At 47.4% G+C, this 26,757-nt stretch overlaps 6 pseudogenes; all 6 read right to left on the bottom strand.

Moving 5' to 3' along the window:
- Nucleotides 1-2,182: 2,182 nt before the first annotated feature.
- On the bottom strand, nt 2,183-2,251 carry LOC134411678 (U6 spliceosomal RNA; annotated as a pseudogene).
- A 3,573-nt stretch (nt 2,252-5,824) lies between these two features.
- On the bottom strand, nt 5,825-5,893 carry LOC134411676 (U6 spliceosomal RNA; annotated as a pseudogene).
- Nucleotides 5,894-10,106: 4,213 nt separating this feature from the next.
- Nucleotides 10,107-10,175, bottom strand: LOC134411853 (U6 spliceosomal RNA; annotated as a pseudogene).
- Nucleotides 10,176-11,138: 963 nt separating this feature from the next.
- Nucleotides 11,139-11,207, bottom strand: LOC134411867 (U6 spliceosomal RNA; annotated as a pseudogene).
- A 2,867-nt stretch (nt 11,208-14,074) lies between these two features.
- On the bottom strand, nt 14,075-14,143 carry LOC134411866 (U6 spliceosomal RNA; annotated as a pseudogene).
- Nucleotides 14,144-16,988: 2,845 nt separating this feature from the next.
- LOC134411798 (U6 spliceosomal RNA) lies at nt 16,989-17,057 on the bottom strand (annotated as a pseudogene).
- Nucleotides 17,058-26,757: the final 9,700 nt, after the last annotated feature.

Below are 26,757 nucleotides of genomic sequence, written 5' to 3'. Positions count from 1 at the left end.
ACCCTAACCCTAACCCGGAACCTAACCCTAACCCGGAATCTAACCCTAACCCTAAAACGGAACCTAACCCTAACCCAGAACCTTACCCTAACCCGGAACCTAACAGTAACCCTAACCCGGAACCTAACCCTAACAATAACCCGGAACCTAACCCTAACGCGGAACCTAATCCTAACCCGGAACCTAACCCTAACCCTAACCCGGAACCTAACCTTAACCCGGACCCTAACCCGGACCCTAACCGGGACCCTAACCCAGACCCTAACCCGGAACCTAACCCGGAACCTAACCCTAACCCGGAACCTAACCCTAACCCGGAACCTAACCCTAAGCCGGAACCTAACCCTAACCCTAACCCGGAACCTAACCCGAACCCTAACCCGGAACCTAACCCTAACCCGGAACCTTACCCTAACCCGGAACCTAACCCTAACCCTAACCCTAACACGGAACCTAACCCTAACCATAACCCGGAACCTAACCGTAACCCGCAAACTAATGCTAACCCGGAACCTAATCCTAACCCGGAATCGAACCCGGAACCTAACCCTAACCCGGAACCTAACCCGGAACCAAACTCACCAGATGCACATAACTAGGTTGGGCAAATATAGACAGCTCCAAAAGTTGCACCAAAACAACGTTCTAACACCAGTTCTTGCGGAAGGGACAAATATAGAAAGCTCCAAAAGTTGCCCCCAAACCACGTTCAGAAACCAGTTCTGGGCAAAAATGCGTATTGCGCACGTTCTAATACCCGTTCTTGCGGAGGGGACAAATACAGTATTGCGAAAATGAGCCATAACGGCACCTTCCCAATGTGGTAAGTGAATCAAACTCACCAGATGCACATGACAAGGTAGGACAAATATAGAAAGCTCCAAAAGTTGCCCCAAAACCACGTTCAGTTACCCATACCGGCAAAAACGCGTATTACGCAAAATGGGCCTTAACGGCACCTTCCCAATAAGGGAAGTGAACCAAAATCACCAAATGCACATGACAAGGGAGGACAAATATAGAAAGCTCCAAAAGTTGCCCCAAAACCACATTCAGATACCCGTTCTGGGAAAAAACGCGTATTGCGCAAATTGGGCATTAACATCAGCTTCCCAATGTGGTAAGTGAAACAAACTATCCAGATGCAAATGACAAGTTGGGACAAATATAGATAGCTCCAAAAGTTGCCCCAAAAACACGTTCTAATACCCGTTTTTGCGGAAAATGCGTATTGCGAAAGTGGACCGTAACGGCACCTTCCCAATGAGGTAAGTGAACCAAACTATCCAGATGCACATGACAAGTTGGGACAAATATAGACAGCTCCAAAAGTTCCCCCAAAACAACGTTTAGATACCCGTTCTTGGCAAAAACGCATATTGCTCAAATTGGGCCGTAAAAGCAGCTTCCCAATGAGGAAAGTGAACCAAACTCACCAGAGGCACATGACAAGGTGGGACAAATATAGAAAGCTCCAAAAGTTGCCGAAAAACCAAGTTCATATACCCGTTCCTGGCAAAAACGAGTATTGCGAAACACGGTACGTAACGGCAACTTCCCAAAGAGGTAAGTGAACCAAACTCACCAGATGCACATGACAAGTTGGTACAAATATAGACAGCTCCAAAAGTGGCCCGAAAACTACATTCAGTTACCCGTTCCTTGCAAAAACGCGTATTGTGCAAATGGGCCGTAACGGCACCTTCCCAATGAGAGAAGTGAACCAAACACACCATATGCACATAACTGGGTGGGGCAAATATAGAAAGCTCCAAAAGTTACCCCGAAACCACGTTCAGATACCCGTTTTGGGCAAAAACGCGTATTGCTCAAATTGGGCCGTATCAGCAACTTCCCAATGAGGGAAGTGAACCAAACTCACCAGATGCACATGACAAGGTAGAACAAATATAGAAAGCTCCAAAAGTTGCCCCAAAACCACGTTCAGATGCCCTTTATGGGCAAAAACTCGTATTGTGCAAATTGGGCAGTAACGGCAACTTCCCAATGACGTAAGTGAACTAAACTCACCAGATGCACATGACAAGGTGGGCAAACATATAAAGCTCCATAAGTTGCCCCGAAACGACGTTCAGAGTCCCATTCCGGCAAAAATTCGTATTCCGCAAAACGGGCCGTAACGGCAGCTTCCAAATGCGGTAAATGAACCAATCTATCCAGATGCGCAGGGGCCATTCTAATCTTCTCTGTATCGTTCCAATTTTAGTATATGTGCTGCCGAAGCTAGCACAACCCTAACCCTAACCCTAACCCTAACCCTAACCCTAACCCTAACCCTAACCCTAACCCTAACCCTAACCCTAACCCTCACCCTAACCCTACCCCTACCCCGAACCCTAACCCTAACCCTAACCCTAACCCTAAACCTAACCCTAATCCTAACCCTAACCCTAACCCTAACCCTAACCCTAACCCGGAACCTAACCATAATCCGATCTTAACCCAGAACCTAACCCGGAACGTAACCCTAACCCTAACCCTAACCCGGAACCTAAACCCTAACCTGGAACCTAACCCTAACCCGGAACCTAACCATAACCCAGAACCTAACCCTAACCCGGAACCTAACCCGGAACGTAACCGGGAACATAACCTGGAACCTAACCCATAACCTAACCCAGAATCTAACCCGGAGCCTAACCCTAACCCGGAACCTACCTGGAACCTAACCCGGAACCAAAATCTAACCCGGAACCTAACCCAGAACCTAACCCTAACCCGGAACCTAACCCTAACCCGGAACCTAACCCTAACTCGGAACCTAACCCTAACCATAACGGGAACCTAACCCTAACCCGGAACCTAAACCTAACCCGGAACCTAACCCTAACCTGGAACGTAACCCTAACACTAACCCTATCCTGGACCCTAACCCACCCCCTAAACCTAACCCTAACCCCGAACCTAACCCTAAAACGGAGCCTAACCCTAACCCGGAACCTAACCATAACCCTAACCCTAACCCTAACCCTAACCCTAACCCGGAACCTAACCCTAACCTGGAACCTAACCCTAACCCGGAACCTAGCCATTACCCAGAACCTAACCCTAACCCGGAACCTAACCCGGAACCTAACCGGGAACCTAACCTGGAACCTAACCCATAACCTAACCCAGAATCTAACCCGGAACCTAACCCTAACCCGGAACCTACCTGGAACCTAACCTGGAACCAAAACCTAACCCGGAACCTAACCCTAACCCTAACCCTAACCCTAACCCTAACCCTAACCCTAACCCTAACCCTAACCCTAACCCTAACCCTAACCCTAACCCTAACGGGAACCTAACCCTAACCCGGAACCTAACCCTAACCTGGAACCTAACCCTTACCCTAACCCTAACCTGGACCCTAACCCACCCCCTAAACCTAACCCTAACCCCGAACCTAACCCTAAAACGGAACCTAACCCTAACCCGGAACCTAACCCTAACCCTAACCCGGAACCTAACCCTAACCCGGGACCTAACCCTAACCCAGAACCTAACCCGGTACCTAACCCGGAACCTAACCCGGAACCTAACCCTAACCCTAACCCTAACCCTAACCCTAACCCTAACCCTAACCTTAACCCTAATCCTAACCCTAACCCTAACCCTAACCCTAACCCTGAACCTAACCCGGAACCTAACCCGGAACCTAACCTGAACCTAACACTAACCCTAACCCTAACCCGGAACCTAACCCTAACCTGGAACCTAACCCTAACCTGGAACCGAACCCTAACCCGGAAACTAACAGTAACCCTAACCCGGAACCTAACCCAGAAACTAACCCGGAACCTAACCCAAACCCGGAACCTAACCCTACCCTAACCTAACCATAACCCAGAACCTAACCCTAACCCGGAACCTAACCCTAACCCGGAACATAACCCTAACCGGGACCCTAACCCGGGCCCTAACCCGGAAACTAAACCGGAACCTAAACCGGAACCAAACCCGGAACCAAACCCTAACCCGGAAACTAACCCTAACCTGGAACCTAACCGTAACCCTAACACGTAATCTAACCCTAACCCGGAACCTAACCCTAACCCGGAAACTAACCCTAACCCTAACCCGGAACCTAAACCTAACCCGGAACCTTACCCTAACCCGGAACCTAAAAGGAACCCTAACTCGGTAACTAACCCTAACAATAACATGGAACTTAACCCTAACCCGGAACCAAACCCTAACCCGGAACCTAAACCTAACCCAAACCCGGAACCTAACCTTAACCCAGAACCTAACCCGGACCCTAACCCGGACCGTAACCCGGACCCTAACCCGGACCCTAACCCAAACCCTAACCCGGAACCTAATCCTAACCCTAACCCGGAACCTAACCCTAACCCGGAACCTTACCCTAACCCGTAACCTAACCCTAACCCTAACCCTAACCCGGAACCTAACCCAACCCTAACCCGGAACATTACCCTAACCTGTAACCTAACCCTAACCCTAACCCTAACCCTGAACCTAACCCAACCCTAACCCGGAACCTAACCCTAACCCGCAACCTAACCCTAAACCGTAACCTAACACTAACCCGGAACCGAACCCGGAACCTAACACTAACCCGGAACCTAACCCGGAACCAAACTCAGCAGATGCACATAACTAGGTTGGGCAAATATAGACAGCTTCAAAAGTTGCACCAAAAAAACGTTCTAACACCCGTTCTTGCGGAAGGGACAAATATAGAAAGCTCCAAAAGTTGCCCCCAAACCACGTTCAGAAACCCGTTCTCGGCAAAAATGCGTATTGCGCACGTTCTAACACCCGTTCTTGCGGAGGGGACAAATACAGAAAGCTCCAAAAGTTGCCCCCAAACCACGTTCAGATACCCTTTCCGGCAGAAAACATGTATTGCGAAAATGAGCCATAACAGCACCTTCCCAATGTGGTAAGTGAACCAAACTCACCAGATGCACATGACAAGGTAGGACAAATATAGAAAGCTCCAAAAGTTGCCTAAAAACACATTATAATACCCGTTCTTGAGGAAAACGCGTATTGCGAAAATGGGCCGTAACGGCAACTTCCCAATGAGGTAAGTGAACCAAACTCACCAGAGGCACATGACAAGGTGGGACAAATATAGAAAGCTCCAAAAGTTGCCGAAAAACCAAGTTCAGATACCCGTTCCTGGCAAAAACGAGTATTGCGAAACACGGTACGTAACGGCAACTTCCCAAAGAGGTAAGTGAACCAAACTCACCAGATGCACATGACAAGTTGGTACAAATATAGACAGCTCCAAAAGTGGCCCGAAAACTACATTCAGTTACCCGTTCCTTGCAAAAACGCGTATTGTGCAAATGGGCCGTAACGGCACCTTCCCAATGAGAGAAGTGAACCAAACACACCATATGCACATAACTGGGTGGGGCAAATATAGAAAGCTCCAAAAGTTACCCCGAAACCACGTTCAGATACCCGTTTTGGGCAAAAACGCGTATTGCTCAAATTGGGCCGTATCAGCAACTTCCCAATGAGGGAAGTGAACCAAACTCACCAGATGCACATGACAAGGTAGAACAAATATAGAAAGCTCCAAAAGTTGCCCCAAAACCACGTTCAGATGCCCTTTATGGGCAAAAACTCGTATTGTGCAAATTGGGCAGTAACGGCAACTTCCCAATGACGTAAGTGAACTAAACTCACCAGATGCACATGACAAGGTGGGCAAACATATAAAGCTCCATAAGTTGCCCCGAAACGACGTTCAGAGTCCCATTCCGGCAAAAATTCGTATTCCGCAAAACGGGCCGTAACGGCAGCTTCCAAATGCGGTAAATGAACCAATCTATCCAGATGCGCAGGGGCCATTCTAATCTTCTCTGTATCGTTCCAATTTTAGTATATGTGCTGCCGAAGCTAGCACAACCCTAACCCTAACCCTAACCCTAACCCTAACCCCAACCCCAACCCTAACCCTAACCCTAACCCTAACCCTAACCCTAACCCTAACCCTCACCCTAACCCTACCCCTACCCCGAACCCTAACCCTAACCCTAACCCTAACCCTAAACCTAACCCTAATCCTAACCCTAACCCTAACCCTAACCCTAACCCTAACCCTAACCCGGAACCTAACCATAATCCGATCTTAACCCAGAACCTAACCCGGAACGTAACCCTAACCCTAACCCTAACCCGGAACCTAACCCTAACCTGGAACCTAACCCTAACCCGGAACCTAACCATAACCCAGAACCTAACCCTAACCCGGAACCTAACCCGGAACGTAACCGGGAACATAACCTGGAACCTAACCCATAACCTAACCCAGAATCTAACCCGGAGCCTAACCCTAACCCGGAACCTACCTGGAACCTAACCCGGAACCAAAATCTAACCCGGAACCTAACCCAGAACCTAACCCTAACCCGGAACCTAACCCTAACCCGGAACCTAACCCTAACTCGGAACCTAACCCTAACCATAACGGGAACCTAACCCTAACCCGGAACCTAAACCTAACCCGGAACCTAACCCTAACCTGGAACGTAACCCTAACACTAACCCTATCCTGGACCCTAACCCACCCCCTAAACCTAACCCTAACCCCGAACCTAACCCTAAAACGGAGCCTAACCCTAACCCGGAACCTAACCATAACCCTAACCCTAACCCTAACCCTAACCCTAACCCGGAACCTAACCCTAACCTGGAACCTAACCCTAACCCGGAACCTAGCCATTACCCAGAACCTAACCCTAACCCGGAACCTAACCCGGAACCTAACCGGGAACCTAACCTGGAACCTAACCCATAACCTAACCCAGAATCTAACCCGGAACCTAACCCTAACCCGGAACCTACCTGGAACCTAACCTGGAACCAAAACCTAACCCGGAACCTAACCCTAACCCTAACCCTAACCCTAACCCTAACCCTAACCCTAACCCTAACCCTAACCCTAACCCTAACCCTAACCCTAACCCTAACCCTAACCCTAACGGGAACCTAACCCTAACCCGGAACCTAACCCTAACCCGGAACCTAACCCTAACCTGGAACCTAACCCTTACCCTAACCCTAACCTGGACCCTAACCCACCCCCTAAACCTAACCCTAACCCCGAACCTAACCCTAAAACGGAACCTAACCCTAACCCGGAACCTAACCCTAACCCTAACCCGGAACCTAACCCTAACCCGGGACCTAACCCTAACCCAGAACCTAACCCGGAACCTAACCCGGAACCTAACCCGGAACCTAACCCTAACCCTAACCCTAACCCTAACCCTAACCCTAACCCTAACCTTAACCCTAATCCTAACCCTAACCCTAACCCTAACCCTAACCCTGAACCTAACCCGGAACCTAACCCGGAACCTAACCTGAACCTAACACTAACCCTAACCCTAACCCGGAACCTAACCCTAACCTGGAACCTAACCCTAACCCGGAACCGAACCCTAACCCGGAAACTAACAGTAACCCTAACCCGGAACCTAACCCAGAAACTAACCCGGAACCTAACCCAAACCCGGAACCTAACCCTACCCTAACCTAACCATAACCCAGAACCTAACCCTAACCCGGAACCTAACCCTAACCCGGAACATAACCCTAACCGGGACCCTAACCCGGGCCCTAACCCGGAAACTAAACCGGAACCTAAACCGGAACCAAACCCGGAACCAAACCCTAACCCGGAAACTAACCCTAACCTGGAACCTAACCGTAACCCTAACACGTAATCTAACCCTAACCCGGAACCTAACCCTAACCCGGAAACTAACCCTAACCCTAACCCGGAACCTAAACCTAACCCGGAACCTTACCCTAACCCGGAACCTAAAAGGAACCCTAACTCGGTAACTAACCCTAACAATAACATGGAACTTAACCCTAACCCGGAACCAAACCCTAACCCGGAACCTAAACCTAACCCAAACCCGGAACCTAACCTTAACCCAGAACCTAACCCGGACCCTAACCCGGACCGTAACCCGGACCCTAACCCGGACCCTAACCCAAACCCTAACCCGGAACCTAATCCTAACCCTAACCCGGAACCTAACCCTAACCCGGAACCTTACCCTAACCCGTAACCTAACCCTAACCCTAACCCTAACCCGGAACCTAACCCAACCCTAACCCGGAACATTACCCTAACCTGTAACCTAACCCTAACCCTAACCCTAACCCTGAACCTAACCCAACCCTAACCCGGAACCTAACCCTAACCCGCAACCTAACCCTAAACCGTAACCTAACACTAACCCGGAACCGAACCCGGAACCTAACACTAACCCGGAACCTAACCCGGAACCAAACTCAGCAGATGCACATAACTAGGTTGGGCAAATATAGACAGCTTCAAAAGTTGCACCAAAAAAAACGTTCTAACACCCGTTCTTGCGGAAGGGACAAATATAGAAAGCTCCAAAAGTTGCCCCCAAACCACGTTCAGAAACCCGTTCTCGGCAAAAATGCGTATTGCGCACGTTCTAACACCCGTTCTTGCGGAGGGGACAAATACAGAAAGCTCCAAAAGTTGCCCCCAAACCACGTTCAGATACCCTTTCCGGCAGAAAACATGTATTGCGAAAATGAGCCATAACAGCACCTTCCCAATGTGGTAAGTGAACCAAACTCACCAGATGCACATGACAAGGTAGGACAAATATAGAAAGCTCCAAAAGTTGCCTAAAAACACATTATAATACCCATTCTTGAGGAAAACGCGTATTGCGAAAATGGGCCGTAACGGCAACTTCCCAATGAGGTAAGTGAACCAACCTCACCAGATGCACATGACAAGGTAGGACAAATATAGAAAGCTCCAAAAGTTGCCCCAAAACAACGTTCAGTTACCCACACCGGCAAAAACGCGTATTGAGCAAAATGGGCCTTAACGGCACCTTCCCAATAAGGGAAGTGAACCAAAATCACCATATGCTCAGAACTAGGTCTGGCAAATATAGAAAGCTCCAAAAGTTACCCCCAAACCAGGTTCAGATACCCGTTCAGGGCAAAAACGCGTATTGCGTAAATTGGGCCGTAACGGCAACTTCCCAATGAGGTAAGTGAACCAAACTCACCAAATGCACATGACAAGGTAGGACAAATATAGAAAGGTACAAAAGTTGCCCCAAAACCACATTCAGACACCCGTTCTGGGAAAAAACGCGTATTGCTCAAATTGGGCCGTATCAGCAACTTCCCAATGAGGGAAGTGAACCAAACTCACCAGATGCACATGACAAGGTAGAACAAATATAGAAAGCTCCAAGAGTTGCCCCAAAACCACGTTCTAATACCCGTTTTTGCGGAAAATGCGTATTGCGAAAATGGACCGTAACGGCACCTTCCCAATGAGGTAAGTGAACCAAACTCACAAGATGTACAAGACAAGGTGGGACATATATAGAAAGCTCCAAAAGTTACCCCAAAACTACGTTCAAATACCCGTTCCGGTCAAAAACTTTATTGCGCAAAATGGGCCGTAATGGCACCTTCCCAATGAGGTAAGTGAACCAAACTTCCCAGATGCACATGACAAGGTAGGACAAATATAAAAAGCTCCAAAAGTAGCCCAAAAGCACATTCAGATACCTGTTCTGGGCAAAAATGCGTATTGCGCAAATTGGGCCGTAGCGGCAACTTCCCAATGAGGTAAGTGAACCAAATTCACCAGATGCACATGATAAGGTGGGGCAAATACAGAAAGCTCCATAAGTTGCCCAGAAACGACATTGAGACACCCATTCTGGCAAAAACTCATATTACGCAAAACGGGCCGTAACGGCAGCTTCCCAATGAGGTAAGGGAACCAAACTATCCAGATGCACAAGACAAGTTGGGACAAATATAGACAGCTCCAAAAGTTCCCCCAAAGAAACGTTTAGATACCCGTTCTTAGCCAAAACGAATATTGCTCAAATTGGGCCGTAAAAGCAGCTTCCCAATGAGGAAAGTGAACCAAACTCACCAGATGCACATGACAAGGTGGGCAAATATATAAAGCTCCTTAAGTTGCCCCGAAACGACGTTCAGAGTCCCATTCCGGCAAAAATTCGTATTGCGCAAAACGGGCCGTAACTGCAGCTTCCCAATGAGGTAAGTGAACCAAACAATCCAAATGCGCAGGGGCCATGCTAATCTTCTCTGTATCGTTCCAATTTTAGTATATGTGCTTACGAAGCGAGCACAACCCTAACCCAATCCTAACCCTAACCCTAACCCTAACCCTAACCCTAACCCTAACCCTAACCCTAACCCTAACCCTAACAATAACTCTAACCCTAACCCTAACCCAAACCCGGAACCTAACAATAATCCGAAATTAACCCAGAACCTAACCCTTTACCTAACCCTAACCCTAACCCTAACCCGGAAACTAACCCTAACCTGGAACCTAACCCTAACCCGGAACCTAACCCTAACCCGGAACATAACCCGGAACCTAACCCGGAACCTAACCCGGAAACTAACCCAGAATCTAACCCAGAACCTAACCCGGAACCTAACCCTAACCCGGAACCTAACCCTAACCCGGAACCTAACCCTAACCCTAACCTGGACCCTAACCCACCCCCTAAACCTAACCCTAACCCCGAACCTAACCCTAAACCGGAACCTAACCCTAACCCGGAACCTAACCCTAAACCTAACCCGGAATCTAACCCTAACCCAGAACCTAACCCAGAACCTAACCTGGAACCTAACCCTAACCCGAACCCGGAACCTAACCCTAACCCGGAACCTAACCCTAACCCGGAGCCTAACCCGGAACCTAACCCGGAACCTTACCCTAACCCGGAACCTAACCCGGAACCTAACCCGGAACGTAACCCGGAACCAAACTCACCAGATGCACATGATAAGTTGGGACAAATAGCTGTACAGCACCATGTACATTGATGGTGCTATATAAATAAATAATAATAATAATAATAATAATAATTGTGAAAATGGGCCGTAACGGCACCTTCCCAATGAGGTAAGTGAACCAAACTCACCAGATGCACATGACAAGGTAGGACAAATATAGAAAGCTCCAAAAGTTGAACCAAAACCACGTTCAGTTACCCGTTCCTGGCAAAAACGCGTATTGCGCAAAATGAGCCGTAACGGCACCCTCCCAATAAGGGAAGTGAACAAAACTCACCAGATGCGCATGGGCCATGCTAATCTTCTCTGTATCGTTCCAATTTTAGTATATGTGCTGCCGAAGCGAGCACAACCCTAACCCTAACCCTAACCCTAACCCTAACCCTAACCCTAACCCTAACCCTAACCCAAACCCTAACCCTTACCCTAACCCTAACCCTAACCATAACCCGGAACCGAACCTGGAAACTAACCCTAACCCAACTTAACCCGGAACCTAACCCGGAACCTAACCCGGAACCTAACCCAAACCCGGAAACTAACCCTAACCCCGGAACCTAACCCGGAACCTAACCCGGAACCTAACCTGGAACGTAATCCGGAAGCTAACCCTAACCCTAACCCTAACCCGGAACCTAACCCTAACCTGTAACCTAACCCTAACCCGGAACCTAACCCTAACCAGGAACCTAACCCGGAACCTAATCCAGAAATTAACCCGGATCCTAACCCTGAAGCTAACCCTAACCCGGAACCTAACCCTAACCCTAACCCGGAACCTAACCCTAACCCGGAACCTAACACTAAACCGGAACCTAACCCTAACCCGGAACCCAACCCGGAACCTTACCCGGAACATAACCTGGAACTTAACCCTAACCCGGAACGTAACCCGGAACCTAACCCGGAACCTAACCTGGAACCTAACCCGGAAGCTAACCCTAACCCTAACCCTAACCTGGAACCTAACCCTAACCTGGAACCTAACCCTAACCCTAACCCTAACACTAACCCTAACCCTAACCCTAACCCTAACCCTAAACCGGAACTTAACCCTTACCCGGAACCTAACCCTAACCCTAACCCGTGACCTAACCCTAACCCAGAACCTAACCCTAACCCGGAAAATAACAATAACCCTAACCCGGAACCTAACCCTAACCCTAACCCGGAACCTAACCCTAACCCGTAACCTGAACCTAACCCTAACCCGGAACCTAACCCTAACCCGGAACCTAACCCTAACGCGAACCCGGAACCTAACCCTAACCCGGAACCTAACCCTAACCTGGAAACTAACCCTAACCCTAACCCGGAACCTAATCCTAACCCGGAACCTAACCCTAACCCTAACCCGGAACCTAACCCTAACACTAACCCGGAACCTAACCCTAACCCGGAACATAACCCGGACCCTAACCCGGAACCTAACCCGGAACCTAACCCGGAATCTAACCCGGAACCTAACCCTAACCCGGAACCTGACCCTAACCGGAACTAAACACTAACCCTAACCCGGAACCTAACCCTAAACCTAACCCGGAACTTAACCCGGATCTTAACCCGGAACCAAACTCACCAGATGCACATGATAAGTTGGGACAAATATACACAGCTCCTATAGTTGCCCCAAAACAACGTTCAGTTACCCGTTCCTGGCAAAAACGCGTATTGAGCAAAATGGGCCGTAACGGCAGCTTCCCAATGAGGTAAGTGAACCAAACTATCCAGATGCACATGATAAGTTGGGACAAATATAGAAAGCTCCAAAAGTTGCCCCAAAACCACGTTCTAATACCCGTTTTTGCAGAAAACGCGTATCGCGAAAATGGGCCGTAACGGCACCTTCCCAATGAGGTAAGTGAACCAAACTCACTAGATGCAGTATACAAGGTAGGACATATATAGAAAGCTCCAAAAGTTACCCCAAAACCCCATTCAGATACCCTTTCCGGCAGAAAACGTGTATTGCGCAAAATGGGCCGTAACAGCAGCTTCCCAATGAGGTAAGTGTACCAAACTCACCAGATGCACATGACAAGGTAGGACAAATATAGTAAGCTCCAAAAGTTGCCCCAAAACCACGTTCAGTTACCCATTCCTGGCAAAGACGCGTATTGCGCAAAATGGGCCGTAACGGCACCTTCCCAATAACGGAAGTGAACCAAAATCACCATATGCACAGAACTAGGTGGGGCAAATACAGAAAGCTCCAAAAGTTACCCCGAAACCACGTTCAGAAACCCGTTCAGGGAAAAAACGCGTATTGAGCAAATTGGGCCGTAACGGCAGCTTCCCAATGAGGTAAGTGAACCAAACTATCCAGATGCACATCAAAAGTTGGGACAAATAAAGAAAGCTCCAAAAGTTGCCCCAAAACCACGTTCTAATACGCGTTATTGAGGAAAACGCGTATTGCGAAAATGGGCCGTAACGACACCTTCCCAATGAGGTAAGTGAAACAAACACACTAGATGTACAAGACAAGGTGGGACATATATAGAAAGCTCCAAAAGTTACCCCAAAACCACGTTCAGATACCCGTTCCGGTCAAAAACGTGTATTGCGCAAAATGGGCCGTAACGGCAGCTTCCCAATGAGGTAAGTGAACCAAACTCACCTAATGCACATGACTAGTTGGGACAAATACAGAAAGCTCCAAAAGTTGCCCCCCAACAGTGTTCAGATACACTTTCCGGAAGAAAACGTGTATTACGAAAATGGGCCGTAATGGCAACTCCCAATGAGGTAAGTGAACCAAACTCACCAGATGCACATGACAAGGTAGGACAAATATAGAAAGCTCCAAAAGTTGCCCCAAAAGCATATTCAGATACCTGTTCTGGGCAAAAACGCGTATTGCGCAAATTGGGCAGTAACTGCAACTTCCCAATGAGGTAAGTGAACCAAACTCACCAGATGCACATGACAAGGTGGGGCTAATATAGAAAGCTCCATAAGTTGCCCAGAAACGACGATGAGACACCCATTCTGGCAAAAACTCATATTGCGTAAAACGGGCCGTAACGGCAGCTTCCCAATGAGGTAAGTGAACCAAACTATCCAGATGCACATAACAAGTTGGGACAAATATAGATAGCTATAAAAGTTCCCCCAAAACAACGTTCAGATACCCGTTCCTGGCAAAAACGCGTATTGCGCAAAATGAGCCGTAACGGCACCTTCCCAATAAGGGAAGTGAACAAAACTCACCAGATGCGCAGGGGCCATGCTAATCTTCTCTGTATCGTTCCAATTTTAGTGTATATGCTTCCGAAGCGAGCACAACCCTAACCGTAACCCTAACCCTAACCCTAACCCTAACCCTAACCCTAACCCTAACCCTAACCCTAAACCTAACCCGGAACCTAACCCTAACCCAACTTAACCCGGAACCTAACCCGGAACCTAACCCTAACCCTAACCCAAACCCGGAACCTAACCCTAACCCGGAACCTAAACCGGAACCTAACCCGGAACCTAACCTGAAACGTAACCCGGAAGATAACCCTAACCCTAACCCTAACCCGGAACCTAACCCTAACCTGGAACCTAACCCTAACTCGGAACCTAACCCTAACCCGGAACCTAACCTGGAACCTAACCCGGAACCTAACCTGGAACCTAACCCGGAAACTAACCCGGACCCTAACCCTAACCCCGAACCTAACCCTAACCCGGAACCTAACCCTAACCCGGAACCTAACCATAACCCGGAACCTAACCCGGAACCTAACCCGGAACCTAACCTGGAACTTAACGCTAACCCGGAACATAACCCGGAACCTAACCCGGAACCTAACCTGGAACCTAACCCGGAAGCTAATCCTAACCCTAATCCTAACCTGGAACTTAACCCTAACCTGGACCCTAAACCTAACCCTATCCCTAACCCGAACCCGAACCCGAACCCTAACCCTAACCCTAACCCTAACCCTAACCCTAACCCTAACCCTAACCCTAACCCTAACCCTAACCCTAACCCGGAACCTAACCCTAACCTTGAACCTAACCCTAACCCTAACCCGTGACCTAAGCCTAACCCGGAACCTAACCCTAACCCGGAACCTAACAGTAATCCTAACCCAGAACCTAACCCTAACACTAACCCGGAACCTAACCCTAACCTGGAACCTAACCCTAACCCGGAACCTAACCCTAACCCTAACCCGGAACCTAACCCGAACCCGAACCTGGAACCTAAACCTAACCCGGAACCTAACCCTAACCCGGAACCTAACAGTAACCCTAACCCGGAACCTAACCCTTTTTTTTTATTGTTTTTCTTAAAACATAGATAGACATTACCAAATATAACTGAAACAAAAACACAATAAGAAAAAAAACATCAAACATCTGCTACATACATATTGAGTAAATGTTGAGTACAAATGTCAAAAACTATTATATATACCTTATCATACTACAACATCTTCGTTCTTAACATAAACGTGCACCCCCCACCTCGGGATCATTCTTGAGTCCAAAATCTAATCGTTTCTTCTGCTGGTGGTTTCCCACTTCCCTTAGTAAACACAAACACTAGGAACTGTTTCCAGATTCCTTCGAACTCATTTATTTTAGTTATGCCTTTTCTCCACTTAATATTACATGTCAGTTTATCATTAATGGCTATGTCCCATACTTCTTTGTACCATTCTTCAATAGAATATTCCCCTTGGATCTTCCAGTTGCCCCAAAAGCACATTCAGATACCTGTTCTGGGCAAAAAAGCGTATTGCGCATATTGGGCAGTAACTGCAACTTCCCAATGAGGTAAGTGAACCAAACTCACCAGATGCACATGACAAGGTGGGGCAAATATAGAAAGCTCCATAAGTTGCCCAGAAACGACGATGAGACACCCATTCTGGCAAAAACTCATATTGCGTAAAACGGGCCTTAACGGCAGCTTCCCAATGAGGTAAGTGAACCAAACTATCCAGATGCACATAACAAGTTGGGACAAATATAGATAGCTATAAAAGTTCCCCCAAAACAACGTTCAGATACCCGTTCCGGTCAAAAACGTGTATTGCGCAAAATGGGCCGTAACGGCAGCTTCCCAATGAGGTAAGTGAACCAAACTCACCAGATGCACATGACTAGTTGGGACAAATACAGAAAGCTCCAAAAGTTGCCCCCAAATCGCGTTCCGATACCCTTTCCGGCAGAAAACGAGTATTACGAAAATGGGCCGTAATGGCAACTTCCCAATGAGGTAAGTGAACCAAACTCACCAGATGCACATGACAAGGTAGGACAAATATAGAAAGCTCCAAAAGTTGCCCCAAAAGCACATTCAGATACCTGTTCTGGGCAAAAAAGCGTATTGCGCATATTGGGCAGTAACTGCAACTTCCCAATGAGGTAAGTGAACCAAACTCACCAGATGCACATGACAAGGTGGGGCAAATATAGAAAGCTCCATAAGTTGCCCAGAAACGACGATGAGACACCCATTCTGGCAAAAACTCATATTGCGTAAAACGGGCCTTAACGGCAGCTTCCCAATGAGGTAAGTGAACCAAACTATCCAGATGCACATAACAAGTTGGGACAAATATAGATAGCTATAAAAGTTCCCCCAAAACAACGTTCAGATACCCGTTCTGGGCAAAAACGCATATTGCGCAAATTGGGCCGTACAAGCAGCTTCCCAATGAGGAAAGTGAACCAAACTCACCAGATGCACATGACAAGGTGGGACAAATATAGAATGCTCTAAATGTTCAGATACCCGTTCAGATACCCGTTCCTGGCAAAAACACGTATTGCGCAAATGGGCTGTAACGGCAACTTCCCAATGAGGGAAGTGAACCAAACTCACTATATGCACATAACTAGGTGGGGCAAATATAGAAAGCTCCAAAAGTTACCCCAAAACCACGTTCAGATACCCATTTTGGACAAAAATGCGTATTGCGCAAATTGGGCTTTAACGGCAACTTCCCAATGAGATAAGTGAACCAAACTCACCAGATGCACATGACAAGGTGGGGCAAATATATAAAGCTCCATAAGTTGCTCCGAAACGACGTTTAGAGACCCATTCCTGCAAAAACTCGTATTGCTCAAAACGGGCCGTAACGGCAGCTTCCCAATGAGGAAAGTGAACCAAACTCACCAGATGCGCAGGGGCCATGCTAATCTTCTCAGTATCGATCCAATTTTATTATACATGCTGCCGAAGCGAGCACAACCCTAACCCTAACCCTAACCCTAACCCTAACCCTAACCCTAACCCTAACCCTAACCCTAACCCTAACCCTAACCCTAACCCTAACCCTAACCCTTACCCTAACCCTAACCCTAACCATAACCCGGAACCGAACCTGGAACCTAACCCTAACCCGGAACCTAACCCGGAACCTAACCCGGAACCAAACTCAACAGATGCACATGATAAGTTGGGACAAATATACACAGCTCCAAAAGTTGCCCCAAAACCACATTCAGATACTCGTTCTGGGCAAAAACTCGTATTGCGCAAATTGGGCCATAACGGCAGCTTCCCAATGATGTAAGTGAACCAAACTCACCAGATGCACATCACAAGGTGGGGCAAATACATAAAGCTCCATAAGTTGCCCAGAAACGACGTTCATACACCCATTCCGGCAAAAACTCGTATTGCGCAAAACGGGCCGTAACGGCAGCTTCCCAATGAGGTAAGTGAACCAAACTATCCAGATGCACATGACAAGTTGGGATAAATATAGACAGCTCCAAAAGTTCCCCCAAAACCACGTTCAGATACCCGTTCTGTGCAAAAATGCATATTGCGCAAATTGGGCCGTAAAAGCAGCTTCCCAATGAGGAAAGTGAACCAAACTCACCAGATGCACATGACAAGGTGGGACAAATATAGAAAGCTCCAAAAGTTTCCCCAAAACCACGTTCAGATACCCGTTCCTGGCAAAAACGCGTATTGCGCATATTGGGCCGTAACGGCAACTTCCCAATGACGTAAGTGAACCAAACTCACCAGATGCAAATGACAAGCTGGGGCAAATATAGAAAGCTCCATAAGTTGCCCCGAAACGACGTTCAGATACCCATTCCGGCAAAAATTCGTATTGCGCAAAACGGGCCATAACGGCAGCTTCCCAATGACGTAAGTGAACCAAACTCACCAGATGCACATGACAAGTTGGGGCAAATACAGAAAGCTCCAAAAGTTGCCCCCAAACCATGTTCAGATAACCTTTCCGGCAGAAAACGTGTATTGCGAAAATGGGCAATAACTGCACCTTCCCAATGAGGTAAGTGAACCAAACTCACCAGATGCACATGACAAGGTAGGACAAATATAGAAAGCTCCAAAAGTTGCCCCAAAACCACGTTCTAATACCCGTTTTTGCGGAAAACGCTTATTGCGAAAATGGGCTGTAACGGCACCTTCCCAATGAGGTAAGTGAACCAAACTCACTAGATGTACATGACAAGGTGGGACATATATAGAAAGCTCAAAAAGTTACACCAAAACCACGTTCAGATACCCGTTCCGGTGAAAAACGTGTATTGCGCAAAATGGGCCGTAACGGCAGCTTCCCAATGATGTAAGTGAACCAAACTCACCGGATGCACATCACAAGGTGGGGCAAATACATAAAGCTCCATAAGTTGCCCAGAAACGACGTTCATACACCCATTCCGGCAAAAACTCGTATTGCGCAAAACGGGCCGTAACGGCAGCTTCCCAATGAGGTAAGTGAACCAAACTATCCAGATGCACATGACAAGTTGGGATAAATATAGACAGCTCCAAAAGTTCCCCCAAAACCACGTTCAGATACCCGTTCTGTGCAAAAATGCATATTGCGCTAATTGGGCCGTAAAAGCAGCTTCCCAATGTGGAAAGTAAACCAAACTCACCAGATGCACATGACAAGGTGGGACAAATATAGAAAGCTCCAAAAGTTTCCCCAAAACCACGTTCAGATACCCGTTCCTGGCAAAAACACGTATTGCGCATATTGGGCCGTAACGGCAACTTCCCAATGACGTAAGTGAACCAAACTCACCAGATGCAAATGACAAGCTGGGGCAAATATAGAAAGCTCCATAAGTTGCCCCGAAACGACGTTCAGATACCCATTCCGGCAAAAATTTGTATTGCGCAAAACGGGCCATAACGGCAGCTTCCCAATGACGTAAGTGAACCAAACTCACCAGATGCACATGACAAGTTGGGGCAAATACAGAAAGCTCCAAAAGTTGCCCCCAAACCATGTTCTAATACCCGTTTTTGCGGAAAACGCTTATTGCGAAAATGGGCTGTAACGGCACCTTCCCAATGAGGTAAGTGAACCAAACTCACTAGATGTACATGACAAGGTGGGACATATATAAAAAGCTCAAAAAGTTACACCAAAACCACGTTCAGATACCCGTTCCGGTGAAAAACGTGTATTGCGCAAAATGGGCCGTAACGGCAGCTTCCCAATGAGGTAAGTGAACCAAACTCACCAGATGCACATGACAAGGTGGGGCAAATATAGAGAGCTCCATAAGTTGCCCCAAACCACGTTCAGATACCCTTTCCGGCAGAAAACGTGTATTGCAAGAATGGGCAATAACCGCACCTTCCCAATGAGGTAAGTGAACCAAACTCTCCAGATGGACATGACAAGTTGGGACAAATATAGAAAGCTCCAAAAGTTGCCCCAAAACAACGTTCAGTTAACCATACCGGCATAAACGCGTATTGCACAAAATGGGCCGTAACGGCACCTTCCCAATAAGGGAAGTGAACCAAAATCACCATATGCACAGAACTAGGTGTGACAAATATAGAAAGCTCCAAAAGTTACCCCAAACCCACGTTCAGATACCCGTTCTGGGCAAAAACGCGTATTGTGCAAATTGGGCCGTAACGGCACCTTCCCAATGAGGTAAGTGAACCAAACTCACCAAATGCACATGACAAGGTAGGACAAATATAGAAAGCTCCAAAAGTTGCTCCAAAACCACGTTCTAATACCCGTTTTTGCGGAAAACGCTTATTGCGAAAATGGGCTGTAACGGGACCTTCCCAATGAGGTAAGTGAACCAAACTCACTAGATGTACATGACAAGGTGGGACATATATAGAAAGCTCAAAAAGTTACCCCAAAACCACGTTCAGATACCCGTTCCGGTGAAAAACGTGTATTGCGCAAAATGGGCCGTAACGGCAGCTTCCCAATGAGGTAAGTGAACCAAACTCACCAGATGCACATGACAAGGTGGGGCAAATATAGAGAGCTCCATAAGTTGCCCCAAACCACGTTCAGATACCCTTTCCGGCAGAAAACGTGTATTGCGAGAATGGGCAATAACCGCACCTTCCCAATGAGGTAAGTGAACCAAACTCTCCAGATGGACATGACAAGTTGGGACAAATATAGAAAGCTCCAAAAGTTGCCCCAAAACAACGTTCAGTTAACCATACCGGCATAAACGCGTATTGCACAAAATGGGCCGTAACGGCACCTTCCCAATAAGGGAAGTGAACCAAAATCACCATATGCACAGAACTAGGTGTGACAAATGCAGAAAGCTCCAAAAGTTACCCCAAACCCACGTTCAGATACCCGTTCTGGGCAAAAACGCGTATTGTGCAAATTGGGCCGTAACGGCACCTTCCCAATGAGGTAAGTGAACCAAACTCACCAAATGCACATGACAAGGTAGGACAAATATAGAAAGCTCCAAAAGTTGCCCCAAAACCACGTTCTAATACCCGTTTTTGCGGAAAACGCTTATTGCGAAAATGGGCTGTAACGGGACCTTCCCAATGAGGTAAGTGAACCAAACTCACTAGATATACATGACAAGGTGGGACATATATAGAAAGCTCAAAAAGTTACCCCAAAACCACGTTCAGATACCCGTTCCGGTGAAAAACGTGTATTGGGCAAAATGGGCCGTAACAGCAGCTTCCCAATGAGGTAAGTGAACCAAACTCACCAGATGCACATGACAAGGTGGGGCAAATATAGAGAGCTCCATAAGTTGCCCCAAACCACGTTCAGATACCCTTTCCGGCAGAAAACGTGTATTGCGAGAATGGGCAATAACCGCACCTTCCCAATGAGGTAAGTGAACCAAACTCACCAGATGCACATGACAAGGTGGGGCAAATATAGAAAGCTCCATAAGTTGCCCCCAAACCACGTTCAGTTACCCATACCGACAAAAACGCGTATTGCGCAAAATGGGCCGTAACGGCACCTTCCCAATAAGGGAAGTGAACCAAAATCACCATATGCACAGAACTAGGTGGGGCAAATACAGAAAGCTCCAAAAGTTACTCCGAAACCACGTTCAGATACCCGTTCTGGGAAAAAAAGCGTATTGCGCAAATTGGGCCGTAACAGCACCTTCCCAATGAGTTAAGTGAACCAAACTCACCAAATACACATGACAAGGTAGGACAAATATAGAAAGCTCCAAATGTTGCCCCAAAACCACATTCAGATACCCATTCCGGCAAAAATTCGTATTGCGCAAAACGGGCCATAACGGCAGCTTCCCAATGACGTAAGTGAACCAAACTCACCAGATGCACATGACAAGTTGGGGCAAATACAGAAAGCTCCAAAAGTTGCCCCCAAACCATGTTCAGATAACCTTTCCGGCAGAAAACGTGTATTGCGAAAATGGGCAATAACTGCACCTTCCCAATGAGGTAAGTGAACCAAACTCACCAGATGCACATGACAAGGTAGGACAAATATAGAAAGCTCCAAAAGTTGCCCCAAAACCACGTTCTAATACCCGTTTTTGCGGAAAACGCTTATTGCGAAAATGGGCTGTAACGGCACCTTCCCAATGAGGTAAGTGAACCAAACTCACTAGATGTACATGACAAGGTGGGACATATATAGAAAGCTCAAAAAGTTACACCAAAACCACGTTCAGATACCCGTTCCGGTGAAAAACGTGTATTGCGCAAAATGGGCCGTAACGGCAGCTTCCCAATGATGTAAGTGAACCAAACTCACCGGATGCACATCACAAGGTGGGGCAAATACATAAAGCTCCATAAGTTGCCCAGAAACGACGTTCATACACCCATTCCGGCAAAAACTCGTATTGCGCAAAACGGGCCGTAACGGCAGCTTCCCAATGAGGTAAGTGAACCAAACTATCCAGATGCACATGACAAGTTGGGATAAATATAGACAGCTCCAAAAGTTCCCCCAAAACCACGTTCAGATACCCGTTCTGTGCAAAAATGCATATTGCGCTAATTGGGCCGTAAAAGCAGCTTCCCAATGTGGAAAGTAAACCAAACTCACCAGATGCACATGACAAGGTGGGACAAATATAGAAAGCTCCAAAAGTTTCCCCAAAACCACGTTCAGATACCCGTTCCTGGCAAAAACACGTATTGCGCATATTGGGCCGTAACGGCAACTTCCCAATGACGTAAGTGAACCAAACTCACCAGATGCAAATGACAAGCTGGGGCAAATATAGAAAGCTCCATAAGTTGCCCCGAAACGACGTTCAGATACCCATTCCGGCAAAAATTTGTATTGCGCAAAACGGGCCATAACGGCAGCTTCCCAATGACGTAAGTGAACCAAACTCACCAGATGCACATGACAAGTTGGGGCAAATACAGAAAGCTCCAAAAGTTGCCCCCAAACCATGTTCTAATACCCGTTTTTGCGGAAAACGCTTATTGCGAAAATGGGCTGTAACGGCACCTTCCCAATGAGGTAAGTGAACCAAACTCACTAGATGTACATGACAAGGTGGGACATATATAAAAAGCTCAAAAAGTTACACCAAAACCACGTTCAGATACCCGTTCCGGTGAAAAACGTGTATTGCGCAAAATGGGCCGTAACGGCAGCTTCCCAATGAGGTAAGTGAACCAAACTCACCAGATGCACATGACAAGGTGGGGCAAATATAGAGAGCTCCATAAGTTGCCCCAAACCACGTTCAGATACCCTTTCCGGCAGAAAACGTGTATTGCAAGAATGGGCAATAACCGCACCTTCCCAATGAGGTAAGTGAACCAAACTCTCCAGATGGACATGACAAGTTGGGACAAATATAGAAAGCTCCAAAAGTTGCCCCAAAACAACGTTCAGTTAACCATACCGGCATAAACGCGTATTGCACAAAATGGGCCGTAACGGCACCTTCCCAATAAGGGAAGTGAACCAAAATCACCATATGCACAGAACTAGGTGTGACAAATATAGAAAGCTCCAAAAGTTACCCCAAACCCACGTTCAGATACCCGTTCTGGGCAAAAACGCGTATTGTGCAAATTGGGCCGTAACGGCACCTTCCCAATGAGGTAAGTGAACCAAACTCACCAAATGCACATGACAAGGTAGGACAAATATAGAAAGCTCCAAAAGTTGCTCCAAAACCACGTTCTAATACCCGTTTTTGCGGAAAACGCTTATTGCGAAAATGGGCTGTAACGGGACCTTCCCAATGAGGTAAGTGAACCAAACTCACTAGATGTACATGACAAGGTGGGACATATATAGAAAGCTCAAAAAGTTACCCCAAAACCACGTTCAGATACCCGTTCCGGTGAAAAACGTGTATTGCGCAAAATGGGCCGTAACGGCAGCTTCCCAATGAGGTAAGTGAACCAAACTCACCAGATGCACATGACAAGGTGGGGCAAATATAGAGAGCTCCATAAGTTGCCCCAAACCACGTTCAGATACCCTTTCCGGCAGAAAACGTGTATTGCGAGAATGGGCAATAACCGCACCTTCCCAATGAGGTAAGTGAACCAAACTCTCCAGATGGACATGACAAGTTGGGACAAATATAGAAAGCTCCAAAAGTTGCCCCAAAACAACGTTCAGTTAACCATACCGGCATAAACGCGTATTGCACAAAATGGGCCGTAACGGCACCTTCCCAATAAGGGAAGTGAACCAAAATCACCATATGCACAGAACTAGGTGTGACAAATGCAGAAAGCTCCAAAAGTTACCCCAAACCCACGTTCAGATACCCGTTCTGGGCAAAAACGCGTATTGTGCAAATTGGGCCGTAACGGCACCTTCCCAATGAGGTAAGTGAACCAAACTCACCAAATGCACATGACAAGGTAGGACAAATATAGAAAGCTCCAAAAGTTGCCCCAAAACCACGTTCTAATACCCGTTTTTGCGGAAAACGCTTATTGCGAAAATGGGCTGTAACGGGACCTTCCCAATGAGGTAAGTGAACCAAACTCACTAGATATACATGACAAGGTGGGACATATATAGAAAGCTCAAAAAGTTACCCCAAAACCACGTTCAGATACCCGTTCCGGTGAAAAACGTGTATTGGGCAAAATGGGCCGTAACAGCAGCTTCCCAATGAGGTAAGTGAACCAAACTCACCAGATGCACATGACAAGGTGGGGCAAATATAGAGAGCTCCATAAGTTGCCCCAAACCACGTTCAGATACCCTTTCCGGCAGAAAACGTGTATTGCGAGAATGGGCAATAACCGCACCTTCCCAATGAGGTAAGTGAACCAAACTCACCAGATGCACATGACAAGGTGGGGCAAATATAGAAAGCTCCATAAGTTGCCCCCAAACCACGTTCAGTTACCCATACCGACAAAAACGCGTATTGCGCAAAATGGGCCGTAACGGCACCTTCCCAATAAGGGAAGTGAACCAAAATCACCATATGCACAGAACTAGGTGGGGCAAATACAGAAAGCTCCAAAAGTTACTCCGAAACCACGTTCAGATACCCGTTCTGGGAAAAAAAGCGTATTGCGCAAATTGGGCCGTAACAGCACCTTCCCAATGAGTTAAGTGAACCAAACTCACCAAATACACATGACAAGGTAGGACAAATATAGAAAGCTCCAAATGTTGCCCCAAAACCACATTCAGATACCCGTTCTGGGAAAAAACGCGTATTGCGCAAAATGGGCCGTAACGGCAGCTTCCCAATGAGGTAAGTGAACCAAACTATCCAGATTCACATGAAAAGTTGGGACAAATATAGAAAGCTCCAAAAGTTGCCCAAAAACCACGTTCTAATACCCGTTATTGAGGAAAACGCGTATTGCGAAAATGGGCCGTAACGGCACCTTCCCAATGAGGTAAGTGAAACAAACACACTAGATGTACAAGACAAGGTGGGACATATATAAAAAGCTCCAAAAGTTACCCCAAAACCACGTTCCGATACCCGTTCCGGTCAAAAACGTGTATTGCGCAAAATGGGCCGTAACGGCATCTTCCCAATTAGGTAAGTGAACCAAACTCACCAGATGCCCATGACAAGGTAGGACAAATATAGAAAGCTCCAAAAGTTGCCCCAAAAGCACATTCAGATACCTGTTCTGGGCAAAAAAGCGTATTGCGCAAATTGGGCAGTAACTAGGGATGTGCTCCGCTCCGATTAGGAGCGTAGAAGCAGTAGCGGATTGGCCTGCTCCGCCTTACCCAGAGGCGGAGTAGGAGCGGTCCGCGGACCCCCTAGAATCAAGGCGAAGAGAAGCGACCATTTTTCGGAGCTCCGAGTTCAGGCGGAGCGCTCCGGTCGCCATCTTGAAAACATTTCGCCATAGGATTGCATTGCGGCAAATAATCGCGCATAACTACGTTGTTTTTGAAGCTATCGTTCTGGAAATTCTTGTGCACAGAGAGTCGTGGATGGGGGTCATTTTGAGACCACTCTCAACTTTCTGCATCGTACGGGTCGCGGGCTATGTTTTTGTGAAAATCGGGTCAACCGCGCGGCTCAAACTGCGTTTTCGGCTTTTCGCCCATAGGATTGCATTGAGGGAAAGAATCGGGGATAACTGGGGGGGGGTTTAAGCTATCGTTCTGGAAATTCTTGTGCACAGAGAGTCGTGGATGGGGGTCATTTTGAGACCATTCTCAACTTTCTGCATCGTACGGGTCGCGGGCTAGACTTTTTAAAAAATCGGCGGGAAAAATACCTTTTTCAAAGGGCTGAGGGGCAGAGTCAGCTCCCGGTCATGATGATCCCAAAGTTGGAGGAGGGCATAGGCAAAACAGGTAACTTGGGATTCTGGGAAACTTCTCTTTCTTCATCTGAACGGGCTTTTCCCTGTGTTTTTTAACACAGTAGCCCCACCAAATGCACAAACACAACCTGAAATCATATACTAAGCCAAGAATAAGAGATAGAAACACAGCACTGCTCCCCACCCTAACCTTGGTGAACAACTGAATAGATGTGGTGCAAGGGGATGAGCTCCCCTAGGGCATCTCATCGTGGACGTGCCCCCACTCTCTCCTGCACTGGAAGGCCATTAGAGCCTTCCAAAGAGAGTAAAACGGTGGAGCAATGCCTATCATGAGTTGAAGTGAATGCTCACTTTTCAGTGGTGGAGCAATGCCTGTTCTGAGTCGAAGTGAGCGTTTTACTTCTTCTCAGAGCTGTTGGTGGCTGTCAGTGTCTTGAACTGGCAGCTACTTCCCCCTCCCCAGGGCAAGTCCCCCTATTGCTGGTAAAAGACAGATATAGCCTTTTAAAAAAAGTTCTTCTTGTTGTTTATTGAGCAACACTGCTGCTTTTAATTCCACCCCTCTTTTGTTTATTGATTGATTTATTCCATTTTCTATGCATTACTGGATTATCCTTGGCTCACTTCCTTATGCCCCCAGAAATGCCAGCTGCATGCCTGCCTGCCTTCCCTCCCTCCTCCCCTGCCCACCTCGCAGGGATGTTGTCTGTGGGGTGCCCGATTTTCAAAAATTCGCCAAAAATCAGGGGATGATGGGATTGCTTTGAAACTTGGCATGCGTGTGTATATCCCCATGAGGTGTCATGGTGCCAAACATGAGGTTTCTAACTTGAACAGAAAAAAAGTTGTATAATTTTTTAGCTTTCAATGCAAGCCTATGGGGGGGGAAACGGAGCTCCGGATCCGGATCCGGAGCT

This window comes from Elgaria multicarinata, chromosome 20 (assembly GCF_023053635.1).
Source record: "Elgaria multicarinata webbii isolate HBS135686 ecotype San Diego chromosome 20, rElgMul1.1.pri, whole genome shotgun sequence".
Taxonomy (NCBI): domain Eukaryota; kingdom Metazoa; phylum Chordata; class Lepidosauria; order Squamata; family Anguidae; genus Elgaria; species Elgaria multicarinata.
Note: the sequence above shows the minus strand (reverse complement) of the source record. Positions and strands in the feature narration are given on the sequence as shown.